We start from the raw sequence: 6,000 nt of genomic DNA on the forward strand, positions 1-6,000 counted from the left end.
CTGGATCATGGACTTTGGGGTTAAACCATTTGTGAATCGTTTAATCCCTAAAGGTAAGTCCTGCACCAGCAACCTCCTGGCACCATGACAACTTAATTCCAATAAAGTTGTGATAGTGCCGGAGTGTCCCTTTAAAAATTTAGCGCAAAAATATTGCAATATAGTCAAACTGTAAAAATTCGTAAAGTCTAAGATGGAAATGCAAATGTCAGCCCAAAATAGCTTATCTGGAAGATATCTCCAACTGAGCTAATTTTACAGTTCAACTATTTTGTCCTAAAAATTTCAGTGGCCGTCACTAATGTGAGAATTCAAATAGAATTTTAAACGCAAGGTCAATATAGCCAAATTAAAAGAATTCTCTAACTCGGCTGTGCTACTAGTGTGACTACTCTGGCATTCATTTTAAAATTCACTTTGAATTCTCACTTAAGTGAATACTCTCTTTCACAGTTTGCAGTTTAGGGAATAAATCCTTAATTCATTTTTTTTTTTGCAGAATATTAATTAAGCATTATAGACATATTTTAAAATATGCAGGCTGCAGGTTGCACTAATTTAATGCAGTGTTTCAGTAAGCATTTTATAATCAGATAGAATGGCCCCAATTAAATAACGACCAATTACCTTCCTAAATGGATTTACTCCAATAAGATTATTCACTAAAATGAGGATTTAATGTGAATTTCACATTTACGGCCAAAATAGCCAAATTAGAAGCATAGCTGGCTTAGAGAATGATTCTAGTCCAACTATTTATACCTTGAATTTCAAAATCACCTTGAATTCTCACTTTTGTGAATAACCCTGCAATTCGGTGCGAAATTAACCAATCTAGGTTATAACAAAAATGATGTGCTTGCCCTCATAGTCATTCCCAATAACTATAGTTCTTGTTAGGTAGTGAAGTTTTTAACACAGGATCCCCTTTGAGGTTAAATGGTCATAAAATCAGTATCCATTATTTATGGGTCAGTTTTAGACCGTGAAGAATCTGCCCATTAAAACAGGTTCAGAGAAAGGACTGTAAACCATCCAAACTATGTACATACACTTTCTCCAAAACTTGTGTTAAAGGAGATGAGCAACTGTACAAGGCTCATGTGTTCTCTGCAACAGAACTGCTACATGCAAATGTACATACAGGCATATAATATTGCAAGTACTATGCATCTGTAAGTCCATTCAGTAATAGCCACACACTCACCTTCTGCACCAGTGCTGTCTGCATAGAACTGTATACAATCTTTACACCGTCTTTAATTTCATATTGCTTGGCATTCACCAATTCAATCCAATCACGCCTGTCTTTCCACACCCCCTTGGCTCCGCTCTCTTCCACTATACATGCCCTTGGTTTCTGTTTGTTGCCCCAAACATTCAGGACTTGTCAGACTGGTTTGTACAGAGACAGACACCAAGCTGTTTGGGCTGCCCACCAGTGACTAAGATCAGAGAGGGAGGGTACAAACTCTACCTGTCCTGGCTGAGTCTAGATGACACATTGTCATTCCTAACGTCAGTAAATTCTTCACCGAAGGTGCACTTGTTTTAAAGAAAGGCAACAATGCCTTGTATTCTGCATAGAGTAAAATTCTTACTGAGTATTTCGTTGTTTTTACAATAATCAGTGTATTGGAATAAGGTTAGGGACATGTGTGTAGTAGGATAACACAAGTGGGATCTATTAGGAGGAGGTAAGTGTTATCCCTGATGTCTGGGTTTTCTAGCAGGTGAGAGGTTTAGGGTAATTTACTAAAGAGAGAACTGCCTGGAATTCCAATTGAATATAAATGTAAGGTCAAAATAACCAAACTGGAAGCATAGCTTAATTGCAACTGTTTTCATTTAAATTGTTCATCCTGAATTATTATTCCTATTTTATTATTTATATAGTGCCATCAGATTCGGTAGCGCTGTACAATGGGATAATCCTGTACTTTATTAGTCAGAAGAGGGGTTAATGCTGGATAGCTGTGTATTAGACAGAAGTAAGGAATGCAAGTCCATGGTGTCTGTATTAAAGGAACACGCCACTGGCCAAATGAGCAAACCGTTTTTAAAAACTGTTTAGTAGATAAACCCCCAATGAATACATTCATGCTTTTTTCACACATGTATTCATTGGGGGTATATCTCTTGTAAAAGCTGCAGTTCTTATAAACTTCCGTCTTAGCAATATTTTCCCCCAGAAGAGACTCTTTGAGTTGGTGGGCTCGTGCCAGCTCATGCACAGCACACACCTGATCTGAGGTCTGGAATAGCTGGGTGAGTGGATCTGAGCTCTGTGTGGGAGGAGGAAGGCATGCCCTACTGCCACTTCCATTAACTCAGGGAAAATAACATGACATATGCACCGTCGTTATTCGGCAGGTGCTATTTTAGTTTACCTTAAATAAAACACTGACACCGAATTTATCTGTTGGATTATAACGTCCACAGCTTTATTAATTATTAAATATATCAATAAATAAATTAACAATTTAGGGTCATTGTCCAGCTAACATTATATTACTATCCCCCCGCACAATACCCCTGACAATGACCCTATCTTTTGAACAATAATTAACATTCACTTAACATATAACCAGAAACACACGGCCTACCAGAGAGGCCCCAAAACCATCTGTTAACTGTAGGGGTGTACCCAGACACCCCTACCCCCTAGGTTCGTAGCCACCGAAGAGCTTGAACCTACCAACATCTAATCCATCTGGCCTACTCCAGCCTAGGCCTTGGCCTGTCCATTCCCAATTCCAGCTAACTCCTGGCTTTAACACGCCCTGTTCCCGCCGCTGTGACCAAACGGGATCAAAACTCAACTATAGGGAGGGAGGGTGGGACAAGTGACAGGTCAGTGCAATTCAGATTAACTGGCTCCTCACTTAAGATGGCCGCCTATTTACACTACCTGACTCCTCCCCTACTTAGCCCCGCCCTGAACATCCCATAACTTTCCACCTGCCTACTTCCTGGCCTTGTCAAGGCCCACTCCCCTGTTTCACTGTTCCATGGGCTTCATGACATATGCACCGTCGTTATTCGGCAGGTGCTATTTTAGTTTACCTTAAATAAAACACTGACACCGAATTTATCTGTTGGATTATAACGTCCACAGCTTTATTAATTATTAAATATATCAATAAATAAATTAACAATTTAGGGTCATTGTCCAGCTAACATTATATTACTATCCCCCCGCACAATACCCCTGACAATGACCCTATCTTTTGAACAATAATTAACATTCACTTAACATATAACCAGAAACACACGGCCTACCAGAGAGGCCCCAAAACCATCTGTTAACTGTAGGGGTGTACCCAGACACCCCTACCCCCTAGGTTCGTAGCCACCGAAGAGCTTGAACCTACCAACATCTAATCCATCTGGCCTACTCCAGCCTAGGCCTTGGCCTGTCCATTCCCAATTCCAGCTAACTCCTGGCTTTAACACGCCCTGTTCCGCCATAGCACATGACTTGATCCCTTAAGGACATGTGCGCCCCCCACCACCCTGAAACAGGGCCAAGCTAATCCCTTCCTGAAAGCCTAGATTGAGCAAGTCACAACCCACATCTGACAAGTGTACCCCGTCTCTCCTAAAATAGCCCGGCAGCATGTCCTCCAGTTCCCTATGCCGAACTACAATACCCCCCATTCGCCGCACAAAACTCGCCATTGCCCTGTTAACCTTGCCCCTGCATCGAGCCACTGCAGCTGGATCCCTGGCGTGCCGCCACGTGAAACGGGGGACCATTTCCGACCACACCACCACCACGCCAGGGACCAGGTCCAACAGCCGATCAACGTCTCTCTTCATCCGTCTAACCAACTCCCTTTGCGGAATCAGACCCAAATCATTCCCTCCCCCGTGTAATAAAACTATTTCTGGTGCAGACCCTCCGGCCAACCTGCTAAACAACGAACTACTGAGGCTTTGCCAGCTAAACCCCCTAAAGCCAAACCAAGAAATCAACACTTCTCCTTGAGTAAAACCCAGCTGTGCTCCACTTCTCCGAACAGCAGCCCTCTTCTGAGCCCAATAGACATACGAGTGGCCCCAGATCCACACTCTCCATCCTGCAAAGAAAAACACGTTAATACCAAACAGATGGATTCCACTTCCATCACAGCATCACACTGCCCTGCTCACACCAGCCTATCTGGTCTAACGTATGATCTAAAACGTAAGGATTCCCACCTCCCTATGCGTTTAATCCTCTCGTCCCCCAGTCCCAGCCGTGCGGCCTCAGTTGCCGCCCCAATCCGAAAGGAGTGAGTCCCAAATTGCCCCGGCTCTAGGCCCAGCTTACTTACCCCCATCCTAAACACCCTCGCGAACTGGAAGCGCGACAGGGCCGAGCCGTCCTGGTGCACCAAGAAGCAACCATCACCCCCCGGGCGCAATGCCCGGTACTCCGACCCCTTTTCAACTGGGCACACCCCTGACCCAGGCAACCCGAACAGCACAACTGTGCAACCTTTACCAAAAACGTCCATCTTCGAACGGCGTAACTGAATTTGCACCCTGTCCTCGCGAACCTCCACATCTGTGAGCTGAAGACCCCCAAGGCCCTTCTTGTTTGCGCTTACCAACTCCCCGATCCGAAAAGCCCCGAAAAAGGCCCACACAAATGCCACCGTGAACAACGACACCTCGAATGTGGAGCTGCAAATACCCGGAAGAACGCCCACCAGCTCCCGCAACAATTCAAAGGACACTGGTCTACGCGAGTCTACCGTTTTCTTCCCCCTCCTGAATCCCTTCACTGCCTGACGGACCAGGAAGTGTTTGGTATCATCAACCCAGCCATTGAACTTAAACAGGAAAGCCAAGGCAGAGAGATGCCTATCCACCATGGCAGGCGACGCCTGAGCCGCGAACAATCGACAGAGCAACCACAAAAGTGCATCCAAGCGTTGCCCCTCCGTAGGGGGGCTACTCACCTGAGCCACCGTCTCGTCCCACAGTTTCCAAACCTTTACGTAGGACGCCCACGTGCTCGGCGCCAGTGACCTCCTCACACAGTCTCCAAGCAGGCCGTCCCGAGTTGCCACATCACACCCGGGCACTCCTGACCCTGGGCCAGCGCGTCCGGCGCGGCCTCCCGGAAGCGTTCCCACTGAAAACGAGACAGTGAGTCAGCCACCACGTTCTGGAGCCCCGGGATGTGCCTAGCCCTGAACACTATGTTGAATGACATACAACTAAGCACTAATTGTCGAAGCAGGCGTACTACCGGGGGCGACGAGGCGGTCAAGCTATTGATCGCTTGCACTACCGCCATGTTATCGGAGTAGAATACCACCTTTTTGTCAGCCAACTCCGTACCCCAGAGTACCACCGCTACAACGATGGGAAACAACTCCAAGAACGCCAAGTTCTTAATCAGAGGACTCACCTTCCACGGTTCCGGCCACGCCTCCGCGCACCACTTACCTGCCAAGTAGGCCCCAAAACCAATACTGCCGGAAGCGTCTGTAAACAACTTCATTGCGGCCGACGACACCGTCGGTTCCCGAAAGAACACTGTCCCGTTAAAGTTGCCCAAAAACTGTTCCCAAACCCCCAAATCGTCCTTCATCTCGGCCGACACCCGAATGTAGTGCTACGGCCGCCGCACCCCACTTGTTGCTTGCGCCAACCTCCGGCAAAATATCCTCCCCATGGGGATCACCCTGCACGCAAAATTAAGGCTCCCCACGAGGGACTGGAGCCCCCGCAAGGTCACCTTCCTCGCCCCCTTGACCACGTCCACTAGCTGTCGCAGATGCCGCAGCTTATCCCTAGGCAGCCTGCATTCCCCGAGCTCCGAATCAATTTCGAGACCCAAGAAGCTAAGGCACGTGGTGGGGCCCACCGTCTTGTCCCCCGCCAACGGCACCCCAAAGGTATGCGCCACCCGCTGAAAAACCCTCAGTACCTGAGCACACCGCTCAGGTTCCCGTGGGCCGACACACAGAAAATCATCCAAGTAGTGCACAACAGCACCCCCGG

At 47.0% G+C, this 6,000-nt stretch overlaps 1 protein-coding gene across 1 annotated transcript in view; it reads right to left on the reverse strand.

Moving 5' to 3' along the window:
* PAQR5 (progestin and adipoQ receptor family member 5) overlaps positions 1-1,369 on the reverse strand; it is a 30,522-nt gene extending 29,153 nt beyond the window's left edge. The window contains exon 1 of the mRNA XM_063448719.1: positions 1,208-1,369. The gene's annotated coding sequence lies outside the window, so the exon portion shown is untranslated. The remainder of the gene's footprint in view (positions 1-1,207) is intronic.
* Positions 1,370-6,000: the final 4,631 nt, after the last annotated feature.

This window comes from Pelobates fuscus, chromosome 3 (assembly GCF_036172605.1).
Source record: "Pelobates fuscus isolate aPelFus1 chromosome 3, aPelFus1.pri, whole genome shotgun sequence".
NCBI classification, from domain to species: Eukaryota; Metazoa; Chordata; class Amphibia; order Anura; family Pelobatidae; genus Pelobates; species Pelobates fuscus.